Raw genomic sequence first — 12,366 nt, forward strand, 5'->3', positions numbered from 1 at the left:
TTATGGGAAAGCTTATGTTCAACAAAGCAATACTGAAATGGCTATGATGACAACTAACTATTCATGACTATAGACCTCACATATTTACTATGGAAAGTCACAGTTATGACAAAGGCAGTGCACCTAAATTATTTTTTATTGTAAAAAGAATAAGTAAAAGCCAGTAGGCCTTTAATGCTGGATTGTCATTACACTCTGTTAAAGCTTGTAGACTGGTATTTTGTTACAGGGAATCCCACAGATTACCTTCATGGGCAAAGGTTTGGTGTTGGTATCCCTGTGGCAATCCCTTGGGGTACAGTTACTGCACCATAAATATGCCAGGCAACACAGGTCACCAATTACTGTATATGGGTGAATGGGATGTGGACTGCTAGAGTACCAGATAATCAATAATAGGACCGCTTAGCTTTAAGATGACTACTTAAAGTATAATGGCAGTCCAGGTACATACGTAAAAGATATTTACCTGGGATAACAATCTTCCAGTTTGATATTCTCTCTACCAGTAGATTCCTCACATGTACAACATTCCCTAGACACCAGGCTGGTTCTGGGAAATTTCAAAGCTTTCAAGCTGTCAATAGAGTGCTGGTCTCAGTAGATGCCAGAAGTGACACCAGGCAGCATCACTGAGGTCATAAATCACTCACCCTGGCAAATGACGACAGTGTCCCTCGCTTTCTTCCAAGCCATCGAGGCAAAAGGACAGGTTCACATTGATCAAGGTGTGCAGTAGCAAAAGGTATAAATTGGGATCTTATTAACTTTTCCTATAACTCATCCATCAAATGGGGAGGAAAAAAAGTCGGGGAGGAAACTGCAGGTAGGCAGAGAATCTACCTTAAAGATTAGTACTGGAGGTAAGTAATTTCTTCTTCTTCTACCTGCAGATTCCTCACATGTAAAACAGATTATGTAGCAATACCCTATCCTGGAGGAGGGATGATGGATGGCCAGGTTTGAAAGTCTTGCAGACTGGACCTAGCAAAATGTCTGTCCCTGTGTACCTCAAAGTCCAAGCAGTGGTTCTTGGCAAAAGTGTGCATGGACGTTCACATTGCAGTCTAACATATTTCTACAATGCGATCTTCCCTGACCAGGGCAGAAGTGGTAGAATTAGCTTTCATAGAATGGGCCCAAATTCGTTTTGGAAGGTCTTTCTAATAAGTAAAAATGTTTTTAAAACCCTTGTTTTTTCATTTTATAAATGACCGATCAGATAAAACAAAGCAGCACAGTGAAGACAGGTTACATAGCAAAAGTAGGAGAGACACTCTGGGTTCATATTATGATAGCAATTATACAGAGCGCAACAAGGGAGGCATCATATGTATTCAAGTGCAGAACATAGACAATTCGTCATTTCCCCACCACCCGCTCCTACCTATACATTGCCTCACTATCCATTGAGTAATCCTCCAAAGAGTCTCCCTCTGGACCCAAACATTTTTGGCATAGTATGCCACAGCGTCCTCTGAGCTACCCATGAAATCTGCATTTGTTTTCCTTGTACGGCACTGTAAGGAAATGCCTCCTTGGCATGGTTACCCCCTGACTTTTTGCCTTTGCTGATGCTATGTTTTGAATTGAAAGTGTGCTGAGGCCTGCTAACCAGGCCCCAGCACCTGTGTTCTTTCCCTAACCTGTACTTTTGTATCCACAATTGGCACACCCTGGCATCCAGGTAAGTCCCTTGTAACTGGTACCTATGGTACCAAGGGCCCTGATGCCAGGGAAGGTCTCTAAGGGCTGCAGCATGTCTTATGCCACCCTGGAGACCCCTCACTCAGCACAGACACACTGCTTGCCAGCTTGTGTGTGCTGGTGAGAACAAAATGAGTAAGTCGACATGGCACTCCCCTCAGGGTGCCATGCCAGCCTCTCACTGCCTATGCAGTATAGGTAAGACACCCCTCTAGCAGGCCGTACAGCCCTAAGGCAGGGTGCACTATACCATAGGTGAGGGCACCAGTGCATGAGCACTGTGCCCCTACAGTGTCTAAGCCAAACCTTAGACATTGTAAGTGCAGGGTAGCCATAAGAGTATATGGTCTGGGAGTCTGTCAAACACGAACTCCACAGCACCATAATGGCTACACTGAAAACTGGGAAGTTTGGTATCAAACTTCTCAGCACAATAAATGCACACTGATGCCAGTGTACATTTTATTGTAAAACACACCCCAGAGGGCACCTTAGAGGTGCCCCCTGAAACTGTATCCAACTATCTGTGTAGGCTGACTGGTTCCAGCAGCCTGCCACACTAGAGACATGTTGCTGGCCCCATGGGGAGAGTGTCTTTGTCACTCTGAGGCCAAAGCCTGCACTGGGTGGAGATGCTAACACCTCCCCCAGGCAGGAGCTGTAACACCTGGCGGTGAGCCTCAAAGGCTCACCCCTTTGTTCCAGCACCGCAGGACACTCCAGCTAGTCGAGTTGCCTGCCCCCTCCGGCCACGGCTCCCACTTTTGGCGGCAAGGCCGGAGAAAATAATGAGAAAAACAAGGAGGAGTCACTGGCCAGTCAGGACAGCCCCTAAGGGTTCCTGAGCTGAAGTGCTTAGAAATCCTCCATCTTGCAGATGGAGGATTCCCCCAATAGGATTAGGGATGTGACCCCCTCCCCTTGGGAGGAGGCACAAAGAGGGTGTACCCACCCTCAGGGCTAGTAGCCATTGGCTACTAAGCCCCCAGACCTAAACACGCCCTTAAATTTAGTATTTAAGGGCTTCCCTGAACCTAAGAATTTAGATTCCTGAAACTACAAGAAGAAGAGGACTGCTGAGCTGAAAAACCCCTGCAGAGGAAGAACAGAAGACACCAACTGCCTTGGCCCCAGACTTACCGGCCTGTCTCCTGCCTTCCAAAGAAACCTGCTCCAGCGACGCTTTCCAAGGGACCAGCGACCTCTGAATCCTCTGAGGACTGCCCTGCTTCACGAAAGACAAGAAACTCCTGAGGACAGCGGCACTGCTCCAAAAGAACTGCAACTTTGTTACAAGGAGCAGATTTAAAGACCCCTGCAACTCCCCGCAAGAAGCGTGAGACTTGCAACACTGCACCCGGCAACCCCGACTCGACTGGTGGAGAACCAACACCTCAGGGAGGACCCTCCGGCGACTCCGAGACTGTGAGTAACCAAAGTTGTCCCCCCTGAGCCCCCACAGCGACGCCTGCAGAGGGAATCCCGAGGCTCCCCCTGACCGCGACGGTCTAAACTCCATTTCCCGACGGCTGGAAAAGACCCTGCACCCGCAGCCCCCAGCACCTGAAGGAACGGAACTTCTGTGCAGGAGTGACCCCCAGGAGGCCCTCTCCCTTGCCCAGGTGGTGGCTACCCCGAGGAGCCCCCCCTTGCCTGCATCGCTGAAGAGACCCCTTGGTCTCCCATAGGAAACTATTGGAAACCCGACGCGAGTTTGCACACTGCACCCGGCCGCCCCCGCGCTGCTGAGGGTGTACTTTCTGTGCTGACTTGTGTCCCCCCCGGTGCCCTACAAAACCCCCCTGGTCTGCCCTCCGAAGACGCGGGTACTTACCTGCTGGCAGACTGGAACCGGGGCACCCCTTCTCTCCATTGAAGCCTATGTGTTTTGGGCACCTCTTTGACCTTTGCACCTGACCGGCCCTGAGCTTCTGGTGTGATAACTCTGGGGTTGCTCTGAACCCCCAACGGTGGGCTACCTTGGACCCAAAACTGAGACCTGTAAGTGATTTACTTACCTGTTAAAACTAACATTACTTTACCTCCCCCAGGAACTGTGAAAATTGCACTGTGTCCACTTTTAAAACAGCTATTTGTGCTTTATGTGAAAAGTATATATGCTACTGTAATTATTCAAAGTTCCTAAAGTACTTACCTGCAATACCTTTCAAATGAGATATTACATGTAGAATTTGAACCTGTGGTTCTTAAAATAAACTAAGAAAATATATTTTTCTATAACAAAACCTATTGGCTGGATTTGTCTCTGAGTGTGTGTTCCTCATTTATTGCCTGTGTGTATGTACAACAAATGCTTAACACTACTCCTTTGATAAGCCTACTGCTCGACCACACTACCACAAAATAGAGCATTAGTATTATCTCTTTTTGCCACTATCTTACCTCTAAGGGGAACCCTTGGACTCTGTGCATGCTATTCCTTACTTTGAAATAGCACATACAGAGCCAACTTCCTACAGGCACACACTGTGGCCGTATTGAGAGATGCCTGGCTCCCGTTTTTAAACTAGCCCATTTTTAATACTTTTTTAGGTTTACTTCTTTCCCCTCTTTTAATTTAGTTACAGTTTTTTTTGCCTTGCACAGGAGTCTGTCAGGTAAGAAAGGGGTTGCTGGACCCCAGTTTGCCGCTTACGTTGGGCTCTCGTTATTCGCCTTCTGAGGTGTGTCTGCACTCATCTGAAGTTGGCCATGGCCATGCACCTCTATGCCGGCCCTTTAAGCGGACCGGGTAGCGCGTCCGCGCAGCAGACGCACAGCTAGCATGCTCAAGGCAAGCCCATCTGTGCCATGCGCCAGAACCCCTGCCCGTTTTTAGAACCTGGCGTACTCCAGGAATGAGCTGTTGCTGTTGGACCTTTTCTGTAAGGGAAGGCAGAAGTGCAGTGAGGTCTGCAATTGTAACTAACTCAAGTTAATACTGATGCCCCACTTGTAACTATGCATTTAGCCCTAATCCAATTTGTCTTGCTGTTAACAACTTACACAAGTGAGCGACTGGGACAAGTTTAGCAGTGTTATTGAACACCAGATCCTTGATTAAAAACAATCATTAATTTTCTGAGTTCATGGATACTTATGCATCCGTATTTCTCACAGAGACCTGGGACTGACGCCTCGATATTAGAGTCGCAATTCCTGAATGCTATGACGTATATACAGTAGACAGACAGGGTAAATGGGGGTGCAGGATTGTAATTGTTTATCGCAATTCCAGTAAGGTAGTGTTTAATATGCCACTAAGATTTATGGTGAAGCTCTGATGTTTATTTTTAAATTTGATAACATCACTGCATTCAATGGCACCCTGGTGTATCATTCACCTGGTCCGAGGGATACGTTTATCACATCTGTACAAACTACTACAGTCTCTTGTATGGAGTTCCCCAACTTCACCATACTGGGTGACTTTAATTTTCATCTGGAGCATGATGGAAACACAGACAGTGATCCTTTGGTGGACTGCCGCTGCAGTTTCGACCTTACTCAGATAGTTAATCAACCTACCCACCAGGGCAAACATACTCTGGATGGGATATTTATGAACAATCCTGACTTAAGTTTTGATAAAGCTCTACCTTTAACAAGGTCAAACCATAGAGCAGTATTTTTAAACTCACAGTTGTAGCCAATAAATCATGTTCTCTTAATTCTTCTCAGTCTTTTAAGTTCCGCTCTTAGTGCAAAATAAACATTTCCAAGCTCGATAATGCACTAAAAAAATCACAGCTCAGAACTAAGCACTAACATAGAAGCAGCTATTACAAATTTTACTAATTGGATAGATTTTGGAGTCTCTCGATTAGCTCCAGAAAAATACATGAATTACCATAGAAAAAGTCCATCGGCTACCTGGTACTCCCCTGAGCCAAAACAAACAAACCAACATGCAGGGCCCAAGAACAGAGATGGAGGAGAGGCTATAATACTGAAGAGAAAAATACATCCATATTAATCAATATTGAGTACAAAGCTCTATGTATTTTAGAAAAAAAACAAATATTTAACAGAAAAAAATTATATCACCAAAGATTCCACAAGAGAATCAAGCTTTCTGCAACAAGTTGGCAGAGTTTTTCCCATCTAAGTTTAATAATGTATATTAGGAATTTTCCGCTAATCAAGGGGATAATCCCTTATGCTTTGTCATATCTTCTTCAGGGCTGCATAATAATGCTGATTTGCCTTTAATGTCCTTGATAACTTCACTCCTTTTACTGAAGAAAGAGTAGTAACATTTCTAGAGACTATTAAGTCAGGTTCTCCTTTGAATCCTTGCCCGCCTTATTTACTGGAAATGGTGTCTGCATCTTACTTAACTTCTGGATAATATTTTTGTTTCCGGCCACTTTCCGGTAGCCTAGAAAAAGGCGTTGGCGCTTCCTCTTCAGAAAAAACCCTTCCTTGACCCAGGTGACACTAAGAACTACTGGTCCATACCCCACTAACCATTGCCTGCGAAAATATTGGAAAAGGCTATTAATGAGATATGATGTCCTTTCTCGATACCAACAATCTTCTGGCTCCATCACAATGTGGCTTTTGACTTGAGCACTGCACAGAATCAGCCTTAGGTGCTGCTTCTGTGGAGATTCAAATGTTTGAAGATAAGGTAAGGAGAGCTGCGCTGATTCTTCTTGATCGCTCAGACGTGTTTGATATGGGTAACCATTCTTTGCTTATCAACCAGCTAGAGGGAATCGGGATCAAAGGCGCAGCCCTCATCATCCTTAGCTCCTTTTAGAGAACAGTTGGTTGCCTTTGGGGATTTCACTTCTAATCCTTTATCTATTCCCTGTGGGGTGCCTCAGGGATCATATTTAAGCCCCACGCCTTTCAACATCTATGTCACCCCTATGACTAAATGCAGTCAGTCCCACTGTTTTTATTTCAGTCTCTTACGCTGACGACAACACAAATAGTTGTGTCTATTTCATCTGACATCAATGAGGTTGCCAATAAGTTGAAAAACTGACTGCCACATATTGTAAAGTGGATGCAGGATATCTGTCTTGAGCTGATTTCCAAGAAAATGGAGGTGCTCCTTTTCAGAAATAACATTTCGTTCTGGAATACCTCCTTGTGGCTTTCTAATCTTGGCCCTCTTCCGTCTGCTGCTCAGGAAGTGAAGAATTTAGGGGTTGATAGAGAGCTATGTTTTACTGAGCAAATCAATCATGACACCTCTTTCTGTTTTTATCTTATTAGGATCCTGTAAAAAGTCTTCCCTTATATTCCTTCAGATCCACAAAAAATGGTCAGAATGGCCCTTGTCTTTTCCAAAGTTGACTATTGCAAGGAGTTGTATCTGGAAATGTTGAAATGCTTGCAATCGAAGTTCCAATCGTTGCAAAATGCGGCAGCTCGTCAGCTTTTAAAAAATCCAAAATTCAGTCCTGTTTCACAGAGCATTTTTAGACTTAATTGGCAGCCTGTTTGTGAGAGGGTAAAATTCAAGGCTTTGTGTTTGGTTCGCAAGGAACTTTACAAGACTGGCTCTTTCTATTTTCAGACAATCTTCTGGCATGTCCCCAGTCGCAATCTCAGATTAAATGCTGCTAAATTAGCGACCATTCTGAGAATTAATAAGGCTAGATGGGGAGGCAGACGTTTTTCATTTTTGGCATGTAAGCTTTGGAACACCATGCCTCTTTTCTTGAGATCGTAATCCAATCAGACACATTTCAGGAAAATGTTAAAAACATGGCTTGTCTCCTCTATTTCCAAGTAGGTCCATTTTCATAGTTTCTCATAGGAGGCTAGAGCCAAGACGTTGGCATTTGCACGCTTTTATACATTTTTATTTATTTTACTTACAAGCTTTCAAGTCAACTGGTAGTTTGGCATCTGAGCGGGTTTCCTCTGCCACTGACCACTCAGATATCTCGAACCCATAGACCTTCAGAGGGAGCCCTCGCCCCCATCCATGTGATGGCTTCCTGTCTCCTTGCCAAAACTAGTGTCAACTGCAGAAACCGGTGTATCATTTTGTGCTTTTTGGGGCGAACCAGGCTGCCCAGCAGGCAAACCTGTGTTGTGAGTGCACAAGTCCATTTAGTATTCTGATTCAATCTGACTATTACCGTCTCCCAGAAGTCTCTCACATGTGGGCAGTCCCATGCCAATGCATAAAACCTGCTTCTTCAGATCCACAAGGGGAACATGCAGTAGAGTGCTCCGGATTGATGCCCGCAGGGGTCATGTAAGTACGATGCACAAAATTAAAATGAATTAATTTGAGCAGGCATTGTTGGAGACAGGCTTCAAGAATGCACAAATCCTGGCCCAGTGTACATCTGAGAACTGAGCCCCAAGATCTGCCTCCCAAACCCTCTGCACTTTCAGTGGCCGATTGACTGGATCTGCCAGCAAAATTTACAGATTAATGAGATAAAGTGACACCGAGCCCCAATGTCAATAACGCGTCACGCAGGTCCATTGTAGGAGGCACCACAGGATAAGATGTTCAAACAGCCCTGACTGTGTCCATTATGCTAGAATAGTGCAAAAACTGCGTAGCTCCTAGCCAGTCCGTGCATCCTCAAAGGATATAAATATGCCAATGGGATACAGGGTGCATGAGTGTTGCACGTGAGAGGCATAGTTATAATATTTCAGGTTTGGACCCCGAGTCTTCCATCCTCATAACCCCTCAATGTCTGACGAGCCACACAGCTCTGCTTCCTTGCTCAAATAAGCGAGGTGAGGAGGGTATTCAGCTGGCAGAAGACAGCCCTGCACAGGGGGCACAATCAGCTTTGGATCATATACAGGCAGCGGGGCAGAAACACCATCTTAGATATCGCTATTCTTCCCATGAGTGATTAGTGGTAGGGTGTTCAAGAACCGCACAGATGCCCACAAGGAGCCTATCTGTCATGTGTGTTTAAAAGGTAAAACGTAGTGGTGTGTTTTACACGTCCTGATAGTGAAATACTGCTAAATTCGGGTTTCACTATTGCAAGGTCCATCTCCCCTATAGAGTAACATGGAGATTGCCTTGAAATATCCTTTAAGTGTAATTTCCCTGACTAGGAGCAGATAGAGATGTGGAGTTCGGGGTCTCTGAACTCACAATTTAAAAATACATCTTATTGTGAAGTTGTTTTTTTATTTGTAGGTGTGTAAATGTCACTTTTAGAAAGTGGTCATTTTCTTGCTAACCATTCTGTGCCTCTGTATCTGTGGAATACACATCTGGGTCAGGATGACAGTTGGGCTGTTGTGCATTCACCCTAGACAGTCACACAAAGGGAGCTGAGGTATGCCCTAATTATTCTGATGGGTCTTCCTGAACTAGAGAGGTGGGCGAAACGGACACTTGCACCTGAATAGGGCTGTGTCTGCCCTTACACAAAGCAGTCTACAAACCCCTCAAATGTAGCTGGGGCCAGGGAAGTGCACTACAAAGACTTCTCTTTGAAGTGTGCCTAGTTAAAGACAGAAAAGGGTATACATACTGGACCTCTGACCTTGCACAGTTAGAACACTTCTGGACTGAAGATATTCTGCCAGGAAGAAGAGCTGGATGCTGTAGAAGGGACTGCCACTCAACCTGTTGCTTTGTTGTGTTGGCTTGCTGCTTCTGTCCTGGGAGTGAAAGGACTGTACTTTTCTTTCTACATCCTACTTTCCAAGGTTCTCCAAGGGCTTGAGTTGAGCATGCCTCCTGTTAAGCAGTTTAAGGGCTACCAAAGACTTCACCTACCAACACCTGGGCTCTCTTGCTGAGGGTTCTGACTTGCCAAGTGGTGCCAAATCCAGTGCCTGAGCCCTTGGACGTGAGCTCTGGTGCAATTAAGAAGAAACTAAGCATTTCAACTCCAGAGTGACTTCGGAACCGGCACCGCCCTCCGACTCCATGCTGCTGCCTGCACTGGAGCCGTGGTCCAGGCTGAGTACAACAACCACGACCAGCAATACAGGCCAGACGCTGCAGCAGTGCCTCCCAAGTCCCGCCACAGTGCGACTCCCGAGTGTCGTGTCACCGACATCCGTAACACCTGACTCCGTTGCCGCACTTGTGGCGCAATCACAACACTGCAAAAACAACGCCTTGCACCTTGACCTGCTGGAGCCATATGGAACTGATGCTTCGCCACTGACACGCATCACCTCCCCTGCAGCCGTAAGGAACCAACGCCCCACCTCCCCAGTAACAGCAAGGAACGAACCTATGTGGTACAGGCTCCAGCGACACCTCACCTCCCCGACTTCGTGCAATATCTTGTTTCCTCATCGTTTCCAAGGTACTGTACCTGGGGTACGTGAAACTCTGTGACTGGCCCAGTACTCCCTCACCAGTGGCATCGGGCTGCTGGGAACAACTCCGTCAAGATGCCATGATAGCCCCAGTTAGAGCTATTGTGTTTCTAAGCGCTTTACAATAGTTAAATCTTTGAACATTTGTATCTTTACTTGTGTATGTTGCATTTTTGTTGTTTTGGTCTTGTTTTACTCAGATAAATATTGGTTATTTTCCTAAACTGGTGTGGAATCAGTTTGTAGTGTTTTCACTGTGTTACTGTGTGTGTGGGTACACATACTTTACACACTGACTCTGGGATAAGCCAGACCGCTCGTGCAAAGCTACCAAGGAGGTGAGCAGGGTTTATCCTAGCTGTGTGACTCCCTTACCGGACTAGAGTGAGGGTCCATACTTGTACAGAGTGCAAACCACTGCCTACTAGAGATCCCATTTCCAACAGTGACCCAGCTCTATCCCACATTCATGCATAACCCATTATACCTGCATTGCCAAAGGCTCCACAGCCAGAGCAAATAGAAGGGATGACAGCGGGCATCCTGTTTTGTGCCACGCTCTATATACCATTGCTCCGATCTATACTGTCCCACCTTCTTCCATGCACTAGGGCCAGTGTATAGCAAATGAATCCAGGGTCTAAATTGAGGCCTAGTCCCCATGGACCTTATCACCTCTAACAGATATCTCCACTTCACTGTACCTTTCAATGATGATTGAGGCCAACACCATTTCCTCCTCCTTGCAACAGATCTTGACATAAAGGATGATACAATGATCAATTGAATTATTTAGAATTTTCATTTACACTTCGTTACTCGTTTTCGACCTACAATACCTGACAAAGAGCTAGTCTTTTAGTCTGAATTCCTTAGTCTGCTTCAGGTAGTAACTAACTGCCCGCCTAGGACACATGCAACTGTTCCTCCTCTTTAGTTGGATGGAGATTTAGGACAGAAGTTGAAAGGGCGATGGACTAACCGAGATGGAAATGGGCCACCACCTTAGCAACATAATCAGCCTTGGTTCGCAACATCAACTTAGATCATCACCAGGGTAGAAAAAGGTGATGGAAGGACAGCAGATGAGGGCTTGCAGGTCATTAACCATTCTGCAAGAAATGCAGTTTTCAAAATGAACATCCTCAGATTAAAACAACAAACTGAGTCCCCATCACAAATGTAAGAATCAGATTCAAGTCCTACTGGGGAATGACAAAAGGAGTTGGAGGACCTATGACAAAATGCATGACAATAGGGAGCTTGAAAAGGAATGGCTGCTCTGGCAGACAGGAATGCAGCCAAATACCCATTCACAGTGTCAACTGCGCAACCCTTCTGAGCAAACAAAAGTGCATATAGCAGACCCTGTGAGAGCTTGGCCTGCAAATGGTCCATTTTACTGTCTGTACACCATGCAAAGTTTCCCCATCTGCCAGAGTAAGCAGATTTGGGGTGGCATGTTGAGAAGATTATGTCAACCCACCTCTGGAGGCAGCTGAAAGGAGCCCAGTGGTTTAGGAGACAAAGTATGACATGAATCAAAGCTATGGGGGGAAATAATCGTAATGCAGCTGCAAGTTCCACATCAACTGAAACGCATCCTCCAAGGCTCCTCTTGGTGGATACCGGAGGTTGCGGAACTGCTGGCATTAAGAAAAGTGAAAACATGTCCACCTGAGGAGCACTCCTGGACTACATTTGGCAGAAGACGCCACTCATAATCGGGAAGATACCACCAGCTCAGGCTGTCTCCTCTGACATTCAGAGACCCCATGAGATGACTTATGGTAAGTAATATCCTTTGGAGATGTGCCCAAGACCACAGCCTCAACACTTCCAAGCAAAGGAGGTAAAATCCTACCCACCCTTGTTTATTCACACACCACTATGCTATTTCGTTGTCCGTCAAGATCGGGTTGGATTGAATTTGATTGGAAGGGAGGAAGGTCTTGAGCACCATTCTTGGCCAGAGGCAGGAGTCGCACACCAAGGGAGCAAGCGGTGCCCTTTGTTGGTATTAAAAAGCTCTTAGGCTGAGTCAGCCTTGTTACCAAAAAGTAGCAACCCATCAAAAGAAAGATCCCTAAGATTGGCTTGGACATCCGCAGAGAAATTAAAAGTGCAGAGCCAAGCATGCCTATGGATGGTGAAGACAGTGCTCATAGTACAGGTTACTGAATCTGCAATATCAAGGTCCAAGTTGATAATACAGGGAAAGGCGTTCTGGCCATCTAAAAAGAGCTCCTAGAAATGGTCTTTAATATTATCTAGGACATGCGGCATGATCATTTAGGCCATGTCCCACAGGGCACGACTGTACCCGGCTAGAAGGCCGTTAAGAGTAAAGGGACTTTAGGGCCATACTGCCTGCAG

General features: G+C 45.8%; 1 protein-coding gene across 1 annotated transcript in view; it reads right to left on the minus strand.

Moving 5' to 3' along the window:
* The window catches only part of PARP2 (poly(ADP-ribose) polymerase 2), a 283,463-nt gene that overhangs the window by 47,433 nt on the left and 223,664 nt on the right, over positions 1-12,366 (minus strand). The gene's annotated exons all lie outside the window — the stretch shown is intronic.

The sequence above is a fragment of the Pleurodeles waltl genome, chromosome 7 (genome assembly GCF_031143425.1).
Source record: "Pleurodeles waltl isolate 20211129_DDA chromosome 7, aPleWal1.hap1.20221129, whole genome shotgun sequence".
NCBI classification, from domain to species: Eukaryota; Metazoa; Chordata; class Amphibia; order Caudata; family Salamandridae; genus Pleurodeles; species Pleurodeles waltl.